Here is a 19,730-nt window from a genome sequence, read left to right as displayed (position 1 = left end):
AAAATATTGTTTCCATAAAGGAAATGTCTTTGGTTGTGCTGTGGTCAGGCCACTAGTTCTGGATGTGTTGGATGAAGATAAATAAAATAAAAATCACATAATGAAAGGTTATAATACCCCTTTCCAGTACACGACACACTGACGTCATGCACAGATGAGCGTGACTTTTGGCGGCAGTGAGAAAGCCTTCGCCGTCATACTCCCATTCAACAAAGCCTAGAATTATGTTTTTATTACTTCTGAACAAAATTACCTTTTTGGATTGTCAAACGCTTACAATAATGTTTTGATTCTTGCTTGAACAGTCTCAAGGATTATATTTGGATGTGATCTTTGCAAAATAACTATTTTGGATGTAGGAGTTGTTAGCTAGAATGCTAACGCTCATTGATATAGGCTGTAGCAAAAGCCAAAGAGCCATTTTACTGGTTGAAGTGTTTTTTTAATATAATGCAGTTGATTTGCGATGATGACACAAACGTTATATTGAGCATGACATATATACAAGCCTTAAAATCCAATTATAATTCAAAAGTATTGGGAAATGCACTCATAAGCAACATGTAAATAGAGCCTTTTTTTGCTGGAGTTCTATAAGAACTCCCCCTTGTTCTGCCACCAACTTGCAGCAATGTTTGCAAACACAGAAAGAGGTCAAACGGGGCGCTGTATTGAAGCCATCGCACTCCCCCACCGTTGTAAAAAAAATATTTTGGAAGCTATATAAATGCATTTATTAATACTTAAATACATGTAATTTTGCCCTTGAAACATTTAATTTAAATACTATGGAATTTCATTCATTCCTATGGAGGACTGCTACTACTGGGGAGTGCCAGTATGCCCCGACCGGTGACTTCAAAGCCTCTCAATGGCAATTAAATTGCATCAGCGATCCAAGGTTTATATACATCATTGGTTGTAACTGACGATTACAACCCACTGGGACAAAAATTGTTGAATCAATGTTGTTTCCATATAATTTAATCCCCCCCCAAAAATCTATGTGATGATGATGAATCAACTTGGAAAACTGATTGGATTTGCAAAAAGTCATCAACATAAGGGAATTTCGTCTTTTTTTCACCCAATATTTTACCTAAATCCAGTGACATGGTAAAATGTTTTGTTGATTTCACATTGAATTCACGTTAGTTGACAAATCAACCAAATGTAAATCAAAGCTAAACTGACGTCTGTACTGATGGGAATGGTCATGCTATAAAAGAGAAAGCGTATTTAAAAATGTTATAGTGACATCATAAAAACGGAAAGTCTTACATGCTGACCAAACCGCGTGTGCCATCGCGCAAGTTGATTTTGTCCACCCACACCAGACACAATCAGGACACGCGGGTTGAAATATCAAAACAAACTCTGAACCAATTATATTAATTTGGAGACAGGTCGAAAAGCATTAAACATTTATGGCAATTTAGCCAGCTAGCTTGTTGTTGCTAGCTAATTTGTCCTGGGATATAAACATTGGGTTGTTATTTTACCTGAAATGCACAAGGTCCTCTACTCCGAAAATTAATCCACAGATAAAACAGTAAACCGAGTTCATTTCTAATCTCTCCTCCTTCAGGCTTCTTCGGACTTTATATGGCGGTTGGCAACCAACTTTAAGGTGCATTACCACAACCAACTGGACTGGAGTGTGGACCTCATTTCATCTTTCAATCACTCACGTGGGCATATGCTCCTAAAAACCAATGATGAGATACCACATGGGTATATGTGTAACCGATGTGAAATGGCTAGTTAGTTAGCGGTGGTGCGTGCTAATAGCGTTTCAATCAGTGACGTCACTCGCTCTGAGACTTGAAGTAGGGTTTCCCCTTGCGTTGCAAGGGCCGCGGCTTTTGTGGCGCGATGGGTAACGATGCTTCGGTGGGTGTCAGTTGTTGATGTGTGCAAGGGTCCCTGGTTCGAGCCCGGGTTGGGGCGAAGAGAGGGACGGAACCTACGCTGTTACAGATGCTCCTAAAAACCAATGAGGAGATAGGAAAGGCAGACTTGCAACGCATCGAGCATCACAAATATGACAAAATTCTATTTTAGCACCTGGCTACGCATGCTCGTTGACACTCGCAAGCAGTGTGGGTGCAATGATTGAATAAACATGTATGTGTACATTTATTTTGCAACGCTCTCACACGTGACGGAGTGGTGTGGTCAGTATGTAACATCAGAACCAAGCCTTCAGACAATCATTTGAACATATACAATGCAAGAAGTCTTCCAGAAATGTCAGATATGTTCTCATAATTAGAAGTCATTATAATGACTTCCTGCTGGGATCATTGAATGCTTCTTGCAGTGGATGCTTTTGGATAGGGTCCTGTTTTGGTGAGGAGTCCGAAGTGTTACATAACACCACTGCAGCGTGTTAACACACATGTTTATTCAAGCGTGGACCATGCTGCACAGAAGCACACTCCCCTCTCCTCTCCCTCCCATTTTTGGACTGGATGACAAAACCATATCTGACAGGCTGAGGCTTTTATGCAGTAGGGCAAGAGAGTGTGTCTATGCATGTGTGTGTGTGTGTCTGTCTGTCTGTCTGTCTGCGAGACTGTGTCTGTGTGTTAAGCTTGAGTCTATTGAGCCCATTGGATGGGACTGGGGTTTACAAAGACCATGGGCACATAGGAGCTTCCTCAGTATCACAGGCTTTCACTTTTCTAGTGTTTCGGATGGTGTCTGGGCATTCTGATGCTGCTGCAGGGCTTGGTGAAGGTGAGGATTTACCGGGATTCCTTTGGATCCTGTCCTGGATAATTTCTCTCTCTCTCGCTCTCTCTCTCTCTGCCCAAGGCTCTCCAACTCCATCCTGTGAGATTATATTTTACATTTCTCCTAAAATTCAAGGAATTTCTGAAGTTATTTCTCAATTGTGGTATTGGTCTCATGTCATGGTTATCACTGGTTTTGTTATTTTGCTGTCATCATGACTTGAAGTTTGCTTGAATCTAGGCCTGTAAAAGCTCCAATGGACCATGTCTTTCTCAAATGTTGAATTTGAGTTTCAAATGTAGGACTCATTGGTTTCTCTGTGATGTAAGATTGAGGGCACCATTCAGTGGAAAATTAGATAAAAGAGGCTACGTTGGCAGCTATTGTGTACTTTGGGCTGCATTTTTTTGTGATCTGCTGGTTAACTCCTGAATTAATTGTCAACATGCAGTCCTTGTTGCAGAACAAATTGCATGGACATGAGATTCTAAAACTGGATTCTACAGAAGGTTATGCTGTGTATTGATGCCAAGGACTTTAGTTCCCTTTTAGCATAATGTGGTGGTAAGATCCCATGTCTATAGAAATAAAGAGAGTCGTACACTCTACAGTTGAAGTCAGAAGTTTACATACACCTTAGCCAAGTACAATTCAACTCAATTTTTCACAATTCCTGACAATTAAATCCTAGTAAAGATTACCTGTTTTAGGTCAGTTAGGATCACCACTTTATTTTAAGAATGTGAAATGTCAGAATAATAGTAGAGAGAATGATTTATTTCAGCTTTCAGCTTTCATCACATTCCAAGTGGGTCAGAAGTTTACATACACTCAATAAGTATTTGGTAGCATTGCCTTTCAATTGTTTAACTTGGGTCAAATGTTTCGGGTAGCCTTCCACAAGCTTCCCACAATAAGTTGGTTGAATTTTGGCCCATTCCTCCTGACAGAACTGGTGTAATTGAGTCAGGTATGTAGGCCTCCTTGCTCGCACACGCTTTTTCAGTTCTGCCCACAAATGTTCTATAGGATTGAGGTCAGGGCTTTGTGATGGCCACTCCAATACCTTGACTTTGTTGTCCTTAAGCCATTTTGCCACAACTTTGGAAGTATGCTTGGGGTCATTGTCCATTTGGAAGACTCATTTGCGACCAAGCTTTAACTTCCTGACTGATTTCTTGAGATGTTGCTTCAATATATCCACATCATTTTCCATCCTCATGATGCCATCTATTTTGTGAAGTGCACCAGTCCCTCCTGCAGCAAAGCACCCCCACAAAATGATGATGCTTCACGGTTGGGATGGTGTTCTTCGGCTTGCAAGCCTCCCCCTTTTTCCTCCAAACATAGCAATGGTCATTATGGCCAAACGGTTCTATTTTTGTTTCATCAGATCAGAGGACATTTCTCCAAAATGTACGTTCTTTGTCCCCATGTGCAGTTGCAAACCGTAGTCTGGCTTTTTTATGGTGGTTTTGGAGCAGTGGCTTCTTCCTTGCTGAGCGGCCTTTCAGGTTATGTCGATATAGAACTTGTACTGTGGATATAGATACTTTTGTACCTGTTTCCTCCAGCATCTTCACAAGGTCCTTTGCTGTTGTTCTGGGATTGTTTTGCACTTTTCGCACCGAAGTACGTTCATCTCTAGTAGACAGAACGCGTCTTCTTCCTGAGCGGTATGATGGCTGCGTTGTCCCATGGTGTTTATACTTACGTGCTATTGTTTGTACAGATGAACGTGGTACCTTCAGGCGTTTGGAAATTGCTCCCAGGGATGAACCAGACTTGCATTGGACCTTTAACATTGTATGGGAGCAACTTATCCCACAGAATCCACAACAAATAGCCCCCAATTAGGGTTTTCTTTGTTTCTCCTGGCCTGCAAGTATACTAAACAAAAAGTTTTACACAACATGTAAAGTGTTGGTTCTGTGTTTCATGAGCTGAAATAAAAGATCCTAGAAATGTTCCATACATACAAAAAGCTTATTTCTCTCAAATGTTGTGCACAAATTTGTTTACATCCTTGTTAGTGAGCATTTCTCCTTTGGCAAAATAATCCATCCACCTGACAGGCATATCAAGAAGCTGATTAAACAGCATGATCATTACACCGGTGCACCTTGTGCTGGGGACAATAAAAGGTCACTCTAAAATGTGCAGTTTTGTCACACAACACAATGCCACAGATGTCTCAAGTTTTGAAGGAGCGTGCAATTGGCATGCTGACATGCAGGAATGTCCACCAGAGCTGTTGCCAGAGAATTTAATGTACATTTCTCTATCATAAGCCACCTCTAAAGTCGTTTTAGAGAATTTGATGGTACGTCCAACCGGCCTCACAACATCAGACCACGTGTAGCCACGTCAGCCCAGGACCTCCACATCTGGCTTCTTCACCTGCAAGAAGGTCTGATACCTGCCATCTGAACGGCTGATGAATCTCTTTTCTGGGGAAAAACTCAGTCTGACTGGCTGGGCCTGGCTCCCAAGTGGATGGGCCTATACCCTTCCAGGCCCACCCATGGCTGGCGCTGCTGCCCAGTCATGTGAAATACATTTATATTTTTGTTCAGTGTAGGTATGAATGTACTGTCGTGTCTTTGGGGTACCATTAAACTGAAGACATGTTTATCAATTAACTCCCTGTAATTATTATCACGCGATTAAACTGATTAATCGTTTAATTGTAATTAACTAGGAGATCGGGGCACCAAGGAAAATATTCAGATTACAAAGTTATAATTTTCCTAATATAACTTTCCTATATTATAACATTATATATTATATTCTATTATAGTATAGGCCGATTATCTTCTGGTTTAAATGGTGTATTTTACCTCGCGTCCAGTCTCATTCCAAACGTCGTAAATTGTTGTATCTGCACGAACCCAGTCTTTACTAAGAGTCATCCATACATCAATTGTCTTAAAATCATTTATTTACTAAACTAAGTAATTCACATAAAGTATACAAACAGTAATTATCATCACAAAGAATTGGTAGAGTAATGTGCCCTAGTGGGCTAAAACAGGCATAGCTGGTGTCTTGTTAACAATGGGTCATAAAATGTTCAGCTGAGGAGGTACACAGTTCATTAATATTAACAATTGACATGCTAATCCTTTGCACATGAACGCTCACTCATTTGAGAACAATTGCAATCAATATATATTTACGCTCAGTGTGTCGTCGGGATCCTTGTTGGAGCGTCGTTCTGATGGAGAGTTCTCTCTCTCTCTCGCTCTCTCTCTCTCTCTCTCTCGGTTAGAATGGATCTTTCAAAGCGACCTTCATTAATGTCGTCATAGAATGGGTGTTTCGTTGGTCTTCGCGTTCAATTATATAATTTACTTAGCTGCAGACTAATAATTAATATCAAAGACTTGTTCTTATTCTGTCGGTATCGATAGTCTAAAAGTTAACCACGTGGTATAGTTCACTTTCAGTAGAGTACTTGGATGGTCAAACCTATTGGCCAATTCGCAATGGAGTGGAGGCCGGGTCTCTTAGACTAGTAAGTCAGGTTTTTTTTTATAGTGAACGTAGAACAGGCTTGTCAAATGACGCCTGGTCCTGTCTGTGTCCCTGGGGGCGTGCCGATGACTGAGTTAGACTTGGTACAGAAATACAATTCTATCACATTATCAGTACATAGCATCTCAATGTATTACAAAAGCTTTATCCTTATTAATACATTCTATACAACCATGTGGATGCAAGTCTCAAGGCTGAGGCTATTATATAAACCGTTTTATGGTAATATGGCTATATTGTCTCTTCTGAGTATCACAAAATTGTACCAAGCGGACCAGTTCGTAGCTGGATTCTTCACCAATCTTCCATACCTTCTCCAGAACACAAATGTCATTCGGTTCCCCAATTCTGTGAGTTGGAAGAATTTCCTGTGTCTCTCTATGGGACCCCTCTGTGTCTCAACTGGGCCATGTGGTTGTAAGATTCTCCTCTGGAATTTTACAACCCTTTCACACAGGGCCTGGGTGGGGGGAGGTAGGTTGGGGGATGGTGCAAGGGGGGGAGGGGGTCAACTGTCCTCCCTGTACTCAAAGAGGCCAACGTCATGACAGTACTGTCCTTTGATAAATGTCTCAGAATATCATTCTGGTCCTTATTCGTCTGTATGTTAACAGTGGAACATATTTTTGAATAGCTTGTATACCTCCAAGGCTGAGTCAGGTGACTTTGTGTTTGTGCTTTTGGGAAGAGGGCTTGCTTATTGAGTCTTGTATTTAAAACTACATTTTTCATTGTGTTGTCTATGTTTTTGCCTCAGTATCTATTGAGGACTCTGGTGATTATATTTATATTTTATGTTTTCTCTGCTGGCAGATGCTGGACTAGTCTGAGAACTCACAGTTGAAGACATGTTCATTAGACTGGGACGCCTGACCCCTGGATACTTCCGTCTCCTCCAGGTGTGTGTCCTTGTCTATCTAGGGATGATTTTAAACCTTGGTTTGTAGTTTATTTCCTGCACACACTGTTTGTTTTTAGAGTTGATTTGGAAAGTTGATGAGTTGCTATATTAGCATAGGGATCCATTGTACTGTAGGCTAGTTGTGATGGATAACAACACAGTGAAAAGTGGACATTAACATTTCATAGTGAACTACAGATGCAGACCTTAAGTGATTATATAATACAACCCTTATGACTGCTTTTCTCACTGAAAGAACCAGCTCATATTGTTTGAAGCTTTTGCTGAATTGTACTTTCTTAAATAAAGGATCATTTTGAAGTTAGCATATTATCTTGCATGCCTGCCTCACGGATGTGAATAAAAGAACACCAAAGACTTATTCCTATCAGGAAACAGAACTCTGTTACCATGGTGTGGACCTGTCCTATGAGAGCTGTAAATATGAGAGATGTGCAAACTATGGGACACTGTTTCCTGCCTACTGGCTTTATTATCAGTGCCATTGCTGTGTGTGGAAAGAGCACTGTGTGCCCGAGGACAGACGTTCCAAATATCCAATGGTAGAGCGTGGCGCGAAATACAGAAACCTTAAAAATGCTATAACTTCAATTTCTCAAACATATGACTATTTTACACCATTTGAAAGATAAGACTCTCCTTAATCCAACCACATTGTCCAATTTCAAAAAGGCTTTACAGCGAAAGCAAAACATTAGATTATGTCAGGAAAGTACCCAGCCAAAAATAATCACACAGCCATTTTCAAAGCAAGCATATATGTCACAAAAACCCAAACCACAGCTAAATGCAGCACTAACCTTTGATGATCTTCATCAGATGACACTCCTAGGACATTGTTATACAATACATGCATGTTTTGTTCAATCAAGTTCATATTTATATCAAAAAACATATTTTTACATTAGCATGTGATGTTCAGAACTAGCATTCCCACCCAAAACTTCGGGTGAATTTACTAAATTACTCATCATAAACGTTGACAAAATACATAACAATTATTTTAAGAATTATAAATACAGAACTCCTTTACGCAATCGCTATGTCAGATTTTAAAATAGCTTTTCGGCGAAAGCATATTTTGCAATATTCTGAGTACATAGCTCAGCCATCACAGGCTAGCTATTCAGACACCCGCCAACTTCGGGGATCACTAAACTCAGAATTACTATTAGAAAAATGGTATTACCTTTGCTGTTCTTCGTCAGAATGTACTCCCAGGACTTCTACTTCAACAACAAATGTTGTTTTTGTTCCAAATAATCCATAGTTATATCCAAATACCTCAGTTTTGTTCATGCGTTCAGGTCACTATCCAAAGAGTAACGCGCGAGCCCATTTCGTGACAAAAAAAATTCTAAATGTTCCATTACCGTACTTAGAAGCATGTCAAACGCTGTTTAAAATACATTTTTATGCTATTTTTCTCGTAAAATAGCGATAATATTCCAACCGGACAATGTTGTATTCATTTAAAGAGGAAAAGAAAAAATGGCGAGGTCTCGTGAACGCGCATCTCCAGTCTCTCTGTCACCAGGCAGTCCACTGACAAACTGTGCTGCTGTTATCTGCCCAGAGACAGGAGACGCCTCAATCCGGTTTCTGAAGGCTTTAGAGAGCTTTAGAAAGTGTCACGTAACAGCTCAGATACTGTAATTTCGATAGAGATGCAACAGAAGGACTACAAATTGTCAGACAGGCCACTTCCTGCTTGGAATCTTCTCAGGTTTTTGCCTGCCATATGAGTTCTGTTATACTCACAGACACCATTCAAACAGTTTTAGAAACTTTGGAGTGTTTTCCATCCAAATCTACTAATTATATGCATATTCTAGTTTCTGGGCAAGAGTAGTAACCAGATTAAATCATGTACGTTATTTTCACCCGGCCGTGAAAATACTGCCCCCTATCCACAACAGGTTAACTCAAATCCCTAATTTCCTTGTTCAAATATTCATAGTGAGAAAGTAGGCAATAATAGAACAGGATTGTTTCACAGTTCGAAAACAGTGGGGGCTGTGTGAACTGATGCCAATATAAATTGACCAAACCTTGTGTGTGTGTATGTGTGCGCTCGTTTCTTCCCCCTGGCAGAGACAGGTCTCAGGTGAAGTCCAGATACAGCCGCAGAAAGGATTCATCAACCAGATCGCCATGACGATGGCCATGGTGGGCATCAGTGTGTCCTTCTACAGTGCCCGGCGGATGGCGGAGAAGGTCCATCTAAAAGAGAATGCTCCCTGAACAGTTGGACAGTGTGGCCCCTCAACTGGACCAGAGAGATGGGGGAGAGAGATGAAGAGAACCAGAGTAGGCTGCAGTGCTGCACTCCATCACCTTGCATTGCAGCGGTTGGCACCCACTCAAAGCTGCCATGCCAAGATGGTTCTGTGGGCTGAGTGTTTGATGTTGTTGTTCGAGAGAATGTCTGTGTTTGATGGAAGAGGATGGGTATCAGGAGCGTTTTGTCTTGAGAGTGAGACCATGCAGTCTTTATTAAACAACTGCTGGGTTTGAAATACGTTTATCTTTGTATTGTGATGACGGGAAAATGGAAGTGTACTGTGGGGAAATGGAAATGTGAATTACCAGTACTAATGCCCAATAGATTAAAATGACCTAACAACATTTTTACCTAAATACATTTTTGGATGATATGAGGCGATCTACACATATCTGCTTTATTTGAAAGATTTCACCATGTAGGCCTAGCATACTTACTTAGGCTCCATACTAGAATGTCTTTTGAACATAGCATGAATGCACATCACAAATGTGGGACCCCAGTAAGCGTTTGGTATTTGCTTCAGCGCTTTATCAGTTGAACATGGATGCCATGATAATACTGTAGCTCTGTGGTTCTGACAGAATCGGTGGTCTCCTCAATGTATGCCACTTCCAAACTGACTCTTCATGACATTTATATGTATATTTTATTAACAAGTATTTTTAATGGTTTACATTTTTAAATACCTAATAAAACTCACTATTAACTCAAAGAAGGTTCAACGATTATTTGGCTGTAAAGTACATATACAAAAAATAATTTAATGTAATATAATCATCATAGTCACTGATTTCTTTCTGGGCTTTTTTCTGTTGATAAATGTGTGTATATGTCAGTGGTATGTGACCTATCAAGACTTGAGTATTTGTCATTCAACTCTTTGAAACAGTTATGCAACGCCAAAGTGTTGTTGTGAAAATCTTTCCAATTCTATGGGGTTATCCATGTGGAAGGTACAGTACATTAGGTTAGGGAGTGATATGGTCACACAGCTGCACTGACTGTATTGAGTGATTCATGTGAAAATAAGATAAAGGAGGAAAATGTGGTTATGACACTACATGAATGAGATATCCCATTCAGGGTTGGAAAATTCCAGAAACGTTCAATACATTCCCTGGTTTTCCCAAAATCCTGGTTAGGAGGTTTCGGAATTTCCTGCTTATTCCCTTCTGATTTTATAGCCCTCCAACCGCGATTTCAGGAAAACAAGGGAATTCATTGAACGTTCCCAGAATTTTGCAACCCTAATCCCATTACAGTGATGGGGTTTGCTGCACATCCTACAATGTGCCCCAATACAAGGTTACAGGTTCCTCATGATCTTTATTGCAAAAAATCTGTGTAAATCTGTGTCTATTGTCCCGTGATTCTCCGGCATCAAATCAAATCAAATGTTATTGGTCACATACACATATTTAGCATATGTTATTGCGGGTGTAGCGAAATGCTTGTGTTCTTAACTCCAACAGTGTAGTAATATCTAAAAATTCCCAATAATACACACAAATCTAAAATTAAAATAATAGAATTAAGAAATATATCAATATTAGGACGAGCAATGTCACAGTGGCATTGACTAAAATACAGTTGATTAGAATACAGTAAATACATATGAAATGAGTAAAGCAGTATGTGAACATTATTAAAGTTATTATCGATCATAGTCTGCTGCTGGAAAAACGTATGTGTTATGGCTTTACACCCTCTGCTATAATGTGGATAAAGAGTTACTTGTCCAACAGAACACAAAGGGTGTTCTTTAATGGAAGCCTCTCAAACATAATCTAGGTAGAATCAGGAATTCCCCAGGGTAGCTGTTTAGGCCCCTTAATTTTTTCTATCTTTACTAACGACATGCCACTGGCTTTGAGTAAAGTGTGTCTATGAATGCAGACAGGGTTGGGTAGGTTACTTTCTTAATGTAATCCGTTACAGTTACTAGTTACTTGTCAAAAAATGTAATCGGCAACATAATTTTTGGATTACCCAAACTCAGTAATGTAATCTGATTACATTCCGCTACTTTTAGATTACTTTCCCCTGAAGAGGCATTAGAAGAAGACAAAAATGTATGTTACCAATTGAACAACATCTATTGCATGATAAATCAACATTAAAGTTTACATAGCTGGCCATATGGATGTAAAATTTTACTTCATGCGTTGGTTATGTAGGCTTCTTCTAATCTAACCCATCGCTACTACATATAATAATACGAATAAAATATATCTTTACATTAAAACCAAAGTCTATCAGAATTCCAGTCATTCCAATAAATGTTCTACCCCTTGATCTTGAAGAATAGGACTTGGAAATATGGAAGTATAGATTAGCCAAATTGTTTTACCTGAGCATTAATTAATGCCGTATGCTGCATTTACTACAGGCCTATTTTTGACCTTTTTGTTGGTGACACTTTGATATCTTGATAATATGCAGCTGTTTAAAGGGCAAATCCACAGAAGAAACATTAACAAAACCGACGCCCCGCCTCTGTTTTGGTAAAAAGCTGAGGGATGGGCTTGGAGAAATGTAACCAGTCTCAGATTAATAGACAGAGCTATGGATGCAAGGACTGACAATCCATGATATGAAAATCATTGTTTTAACCATGTTATGAGGCTATACAGTGTTTGTTTACATTTACAATGTTTACAAACATTCGAGAAAAACAAGCTTATATTTTGGGTTCTCCTGTAGTGTGACAGTTGAACTAAGCTAGTTAGGCATTTATAAGTTATATTCTTCAAGAATCAATGGATATATATATATATATATATATATATATATATATATATATATATATATATATATATATATATTATTTATAAGTCCAAAAATGGATGTAGCAACTACAGATTTCCTCTTTAAGTCTATCAAAAGTGTACAAGTTTGAGCATGTGTCCATTAGGCCATTCGATTTTGTTTTTTTATCAACATGAATTACATTGAGCAATAAAAACTTCACTTTTATTCCATAGACTTGGATCCGCACTATGTAGCTGTTGCAAGAGCACATTTTTCACTGGCTGTCCACTGATTTCAAAAGCAATGATTGATAAGCAGCTTTAACTTCTTGAATTCAACCATTATTGGGTTCAAATACACATTTAGATTTCTGAACAGCCATCCACAACAACCACATTCAGTAAGCCGCAAATAGCTAAATGAGAGAGCAGCAGTGTCACATCAAGGCGCCATGTAGATACAAATAATAAGTGATATCCCTATCGGGGCAGCAGGTAGCTTAGTGGTTAGAGCGTTTGGCCAGTCACCGAAAGGTTGCTGGATTGAATCCCCAAATTAACAAGGTAAAAATCTGTCATTCTACCCTTAAACAAGGCAGTTAACCCACTGTTCCCTGGTAGGAAGTCATTGTAAATAAGAATTTGTTCTTAATTGACTTGCCTGGTTCCGTTTAATTTTTTTTTTTAAATATAGCCGTAGACTACACCATTGCTCTTAACCAACCATGCTATTTTGATTGTTTTTTCACGTTGTTCATAACTTGTTTTGTATATAATGTTGCTGCTACCATCTCTTATGACCGAAAAGAGCTTCTGGACATCAGAACTGCGATTGCTCACCTCAAACTGGACGAAGAGTTCTTCTTCAATGAGTTGGACGGGAGGGATATAATACAGACACCCGATCAGGCCCAGATCCCCGTTATTCGCTGGAAAAGGAAACGCAGATTTCGTGGAAAGAGATCAGGGTGCCTTGTGAGGATCAGGCGACGAGTGGCTAATCTGCCCATGCCTTCTGTCCTGCTAGCTAACGTTCAATCGCTGGAAAATGAATGGGACGAACTGAAAAACGGGACATTAAAAACTGTAATATCTTATGTTTCACCGAGTCGTGGTTGAACGACGACATTAAGAACATACAGCTGGAGGGTTATACACTCTATCGGCAGGACAGAACAGCAGCCTCTGGTAAGACACGGGGCGGGGGCCTATGTATTTATGTAAACAACAGCTGGTGCACGATATCTAAGGAAGTCTCAAGGTTTTGCTCGCCTGAGGTAGAGTATCTCATGATAACCTGTAGACCACACTATCTACCTAGAGAGTTTTCATCAGAATTTTTCGTAGCTGTCTACATACCACCACAGACCAATGCTGGCACTGAAACTGCACTCAATGAGCTGTATACCGCCATAAGAAAACAGCAAAACGCTCATCCAGAGGCGGTGCTCCTAGTGGCAGGGGACTTTAATGCAGGGAAACTTAAATCAGCTTTACCTAATTTGTATCAACATTGTCGTGTCTTTGGCATCATTAAAGACTGTTATTTTATCAAATCAATTCTCTGTAATTATTATTACGTGATTAAACTAATCATGTAAATGTAAGTAACTAGGAAGTCGGGGCACCAAGGAAAATCTTCAGATTACAAAGTTATCATTTTCCTAATATAACTCTTCAGATATTTTAATATCTGATCAATTAGTCTTCTAATTAATGAATTATTCTTTACCTCACGTTAGTCTCATTCCAAACGTCGTAAATTGTTGGTTATCTGCACGAACCCAGCCTTCACTATTGAATCATCCATACATCAATTGTCTTAATCATTTCTTTACTAACTAACTAAATAATCACAGAAATTCATAACAAACAAACAGCAGATATGGTTACAAGGAAATGATAGGGGATGTGCCCTAGTGGGCTAAACCGATATGGTGGCTTGGTAGACAAAGGGACTGAGAAGGGTGCGAAAGACAAAAGACACTACACAGTTGATAATTATATTGATAGAAATACTAATCCTTTGCACATGAACGCTCACTCAATAATTGCAATCAAAATATATATTTACGCTCAGTGTGTCGTCGTGATCTCTGTTGGAATCGTCAGTCTTTCTGTTGAAAAGTTCCTCTGAACTTCTCTTTGCGTCCCTGGAGTCTTTTGTGGTTAGAATGGATACTTCAGAGTCCCATTCAGAAATGTTCTTGTAGAATAGATGTTTCGGCGGTTGTCGGTCTTCTCATTCCAGGTCGACATAAATTCTAGCTGCAGACTAGTAATTAGTCTCGAAGATTTGCTCTTATTCTGTCGGTATCGATAGTCTCAGACTTTAACCATTTCCATCAGTGTAGCCAGTGCTCCACGTGGTTTGGTTAGGAATTCAACAAATGTTACAACCTTAGCTCCCTCAGATGACCGAGGAATGCATGGTCTCTACTCAAACCTTAGGCCTCTCGGTAATCGAGGTATGCATGGTCTGAAGTGGACATCTCCAGGTGGGGGTTATATTTGGAACAGCAGAAAAGGCTGTCCCATGATGCCAGATCAATGTCTGTGCTCATGGGGCGGGCCAAGGGCTTAATTAAACTTTAAAGGGAATTGGATTCTCTTTCATTAAACAGTTTAAAATCACATTACACAATTTCACAAATAGTTTCATCTTTACTCATTCATTGTATACAATAATTAGATGCAAATCTCATAACGGAGACTCTTGTATAAACAGAGTTATGGTAATGTGGCTGTATTGTCTCTCATGAGGTCACAAACATTAAACAAAATGGACCGGTCGCAGCTGGATTCTCCACTGACTCTTTACACATTCTCCAAAACATGGATATTGTTCAGTTCTCAAGTTCTGTGAGGTAGAAGTTCCTGTGTTCTACTGTGAAGCCTCTCTCTCTATACCGCATGGCCGGGGGGGAAGATAGTCTCCTCATGGAATTTATGACCTGAGATAACAGAGCCTGGGTGTAAGAGGGAGAGAGAGGGGGAAGGCAGTCGCTATACCGAAAGAGGGCCACGTCATGACAACATGTTAAATGTGCAACCAGAGGGAAAATAATTCTAGACCTCCTTTACTCCACACACAGAGACACATACAAAGCTCTCCCTCGCCCTCCATTTGGCAAATCTGATCATAATTCTATCCTCCTGATTCCTGCTTACAAGCGAAAATGAAAGCAGGAAGCTCCAGTGACTCGGTCTATAAAAACGTGATCAGACGAAGCAGATGCTAAACTACAGGACTGTTTTGCTAGCACAGACTGGAATATGTTCCGGGATTCTTCCGATGGCATTGAGGAGTACACCACATGATTATCTGAGAACAGCGCCCAGCAGACAAATCATTACAAACAGTAACCAGCCAAGTAGACGAGTAACAAAAGTCAGAAATAGCGATAAAATGAATCACTTACCTTTGATGATCTTCATATGGTTACACTCACAAAACTTCCCGTTACCCAATAAATGTTTGTTTTGTTCAATCAAGTCCCTCTTTATATCCAAAAACCTCAGTTTTGTTAGCGCGTTTTGTTCAGTAATCCACTGTCTCAAACAACATCCGGTGAAATTGCAAAGCGTGAAATTCAACAAAACAGAAATTCTCATAATAAACATACATAAAAGATACAAATGTTATACACCAGCTTAAAGATAAACTTCTTGTTAATCCAACCGCTGTGTCAGATTTCAAAAAGGCTTTACGGCGAAAGCAAACCATACGATTATCTGAGAACAGCGCCCAGCAGACAAATCATTACAAACAGTTAGCAGCCAAGAAGAGGAGTAGCAAAAGTCAGAAATAGCGATAAAATGTATCACTTACCTTTGAAGGTATTCATATGATAGCACTCCCAAGACTCCATGTTACACAATAAATGTTCGTTGTGTTCGATAATATCCCTCTTTATATTCAAAAACCTCAGTTTTGTTGGTGCGTTTTGTTCAGTAATCCATTGGAACAAAGCGCAGTCACAACAGACAGACGAAAAATAAAAACTACCATAAAAGTTCGTAGATACATGTCAAACGATGTTTATAATCAATCCTCAGGTTGTTTTTGTCATAAATAATCAATCATATTTCAACCGGACAATAGCTTTGTCAATAGAAAAGGAGAAACAAGAAAAGTGCGCTCCCGGTAACGCGCTGGAATCATGTCTGGGAATTACCACTGTCCTCTCATTGAAAGTGGTGTTTCTCCCTCATTTTTCAGAGTAAAAGCCTGAAACAATGCCTAAAGACTGGCCACATGTAGTGGAAGCCATAGGGATCGTGAACTGCGTCATAAGTCTTTGTATGGTGGATAGGCTGTCAATGGAAAAACAGGCATTTCAAAATAATAGCATTTCCTGGATGGATTTTCCTCAGGTTTTCGCCTGAGGAAAATCACAGACATTATTTTAACAGTTTTGGAAACTTTAGAGTGTTTTCTATCCAAATGTACCAATTACATGCATATCCTAGCTTCTGGACCTGAGTAGCAGGCAGTTTACTTTGGGCACGCTTTTCATCCAAAATTCCGAATGCTGCCCCCTACCCTAGTGAGGTTAAACAGGGCAACATTCACATGGCCGCAGGACCAGACGGATTACCAGGACGTGTACTCCGAGCATGCACTGACCAACTGGCAAGTGTCTTCACTGACATTTTCAACCTCTCCCTGTCTGAGTCTGGACTTCCTGACGGGCCGCCCCCAGGTGGTAAGGGTAGGTAACAACACATCCGCCATGCTGATCCTCAACACTGGGGCTCCTCAGGGGTGCATGCTCAGTCCCCTCCTGTACACCCTGTTCACTCATGACTGCACGGCCAGGCACGACTCCAACAGCATCATTAAGTTTGCTGATGACACAGCAGTGGTAGGCCTGATCACCAACAACGATGAGACAGCCTATAGGGAGGAGGTCAGAGACCTGACCATGTGGTGCAAGGACAACCTTTCCCTCAACATGATCAAGACAAAGGTGATGATTGTGGACTACAGGAAAAGGAGGACCGAGCATGCCCCCATTCTCATCGACAGGGCTGTAGTGGAGCAGGTTGAGAGCTTTAAGTTCCTTGGCGTCCACATCCCCAACAAACTAACATGGTCCAAGCACAACAAGACAGTTGTGAAGAGGGCACGACAAAACCTATTCCCCTTCAGGAGACTAAAAAGATTTGGCATAGGTCCTCAGATCCTCAAAAGATTTTAACGCTGCACCATCGAGAGCATCCTGACGGGTTGCCTGTTATGGCAACTGCTCGGCCTCATCCAGGACCTCTATACCAGGCGGTGTCAGAGGAAGGCCCTAAAATTGTCAAAGACTCCAGCCACCCTAGTAATAGACTGTTCTCTCTGCTACCGCACGGAAAGCGATACCGGAGCGCCAAGTCTAGGTCCAAGAGGCTCCTAAATAGCTTCTACCCCCAAGCCATAAGACTCCTGAACAGCTAATCAAATGGCTACCCAGACTATTACTTTTGTATTTTCTTAAAACTGCATTGTTGGTTAAGGGCTTGTAATTAAGCATTTCACTGTAAGGTCTACACCTGTTGTATTCGGCGCATTTGACAAAGAAAATGTCATTTGATTTGCTGTTACCTCCATTTATTCAAGCATTTATTCAAGTTGGATCATCTTTGGATGCCAACAGCAGTCACACCATTGGAAGACATAGCTTGGACTCTAGCCTAGAAAAGCCTATTCCTGCTCTTTTCCCGTAATCCATCAAACACATTTGTTGTGTCATCATAGTGGTCTCTGTCTTGTGGTCACACTCGAAGTTATTTTTGGCCAACATCATTTCTATATTTAAAATTAATCCTCAAAGTAATCATCTAGTTTTTCAAAAGTATCTGTAATCTGATTACAATATTTTTGCTGGTAACATAACGAATTACAGTTTTTTGTAATCCCTTACATGTAACATATTACATGTAGTCCGTTACTCCCCAACCCTGTATGCAGATGACTCAAGATTATACATGTCAGCTACTACAGCAACTGAAATTACTCCAACACATAAGACATTTACATTTACGTCATTTAGCAGACGCTCTTATCCAGAGCGACTTACAAATTGGTGCATTCACCTTATGATATCCAGTGGAACAACCACTTTACAATAGTACATCTATATTTTTTTTTTGGGGGGGGGGGGGGGTTAGAAGGATTACTTTATCCTATCCCAGGTATTCCTTAAGGAGGTGTGGTTTCAGGTGTCTACGGAAGGTGGTGATTGACTCCGCTGTCCTGGCGTCGTGAGGGAGCTTGTTCCACCATTGGGGTGCCAGAGCAGCGAACAGTTTTGACTGGGCTGCAGTTATTTTCGGAATGGGTACTAAGGAATTAAGTTAGTCCTAAATATTTCCAAAACTTAAAGCATTGTATTTGGGACAAATCATTCACTAAACCCTAAACCTCAACTACATCTCGTAATGAATAATGTGGAAATTGAGCAAGTTGAGGTCAAAACATATTGATACAACAGTAGCTAAATGGGGAGAAGTTCGTCCATAATAGAGCGCTACTCTGCCTTCTTAACAACACTGTCAAAAAAGCAAGTCCTACAGGCCCTAGTTTTGTCGCACCTAGACTACTGTTCAGTAGTGTGGTCAGATGCCACAAAGAGGGACTAGGAAAATTGCAATTGGCTCAGAACAGGGCAGCACAGCTGGCCCTTAAAGGTACACAGAGAGCTAACATTAATGACATGCATGTCAATCTCTCATGGCTCAGAGATTGACTTCATCACTACTTGTTTTTGTAAGAGGTGTTGACAAGCTGAATGTACCAAGCTGTCTGTTTAAAATACTTGCACACAGCTCGGACACCCATGTACACCCCACAACACATGCCACCAGAGGTCTATTCACAGTCCCCAAGTCCAGAACAGACTACAGGAGGCGCACCGATCTACATAGAGCCATGACCACATGGAACTCTATTCCACATCAAGTAACATATGCAAGCAGTAGAATCAGATGGGGACTGTGAAGAGACACACGCAAAGGCACAGACACACACATACGCATACACTGTGATATTGTTGTATCTTTTGTTTTATATGTATTGTAAGTGCTTTAATATGTTTCAACCCCAGGAAGAGTAGTTGCTGCCTTGGTAGCAGCTAATGGGGATCCCTAATAAATACAAATACAAATACAAATACAAAAGTGACTAGTGATCCATTATTAAAGTGACCAGTGATTCCATGTCTATGTACAGTATGTAGGGCAGCAGTCTATATGGTACAGGATTGAGTAACCATGTGCTAGTAATGGCTATTTAACAGTCTGATGGCCTAGAGATAGAAGCTGTTTTTCAGTCTCTCGGTCCCAGCTTTGATGCACCTGTACTGACCTCGTCTTCTGGATGATAGCGGGGTGAACAGGCCGTGGCTTGAGTGGTTGATGTCCTTGATGATATTCTTGGCCTTTCTGTGTCATCGGGTGCTGTAGGTGTCCTGGAGGGCAGGCAGCGTGCCCCTGGTGATGCGTTGGG

At 40.4% G+C, this 19,730-nt stretch overlaps 1 long non-coding RNA gene across 1 annotated transcript; it reads left to right on the top strand.

Moving 5' to 3' along the window:
- The first annotated feature begins 2,509 nt into the window (after positions 1-2,509).
- LOC106570396 (uncharacterized) lies at positions 2,510-10,529 on the top strand. The gene is made up of 3 exons (XR_001320658.3): positions 2,510-2,742; positions 7,090-7,175; positions 9,293-10,529. It is a non-coding gene; the product is annotated as an uncharacterized LOC106570396 (long non-coding RNA).
- Positions 10,530-19,730: the final 9,201 nt, after the last annotated feature.

This window comes from Salmo salar, chromosome 14, assembly GCF_965601325.2.
Source record: "Salmo salar chromosome 14, fSalSal1, whole genome shotgun sequence".
Taxonomy (NCBI): Eukaryota; Metazoa; Chordata; class Actinopteri; order Salmoniformes; family Salmonidae; genus Salmo; species Salmo salar.
Note: the sequence above shows the minus strand (reverse complement) of the source record. Positions and strands in the feature narration are given on the sequence as shown.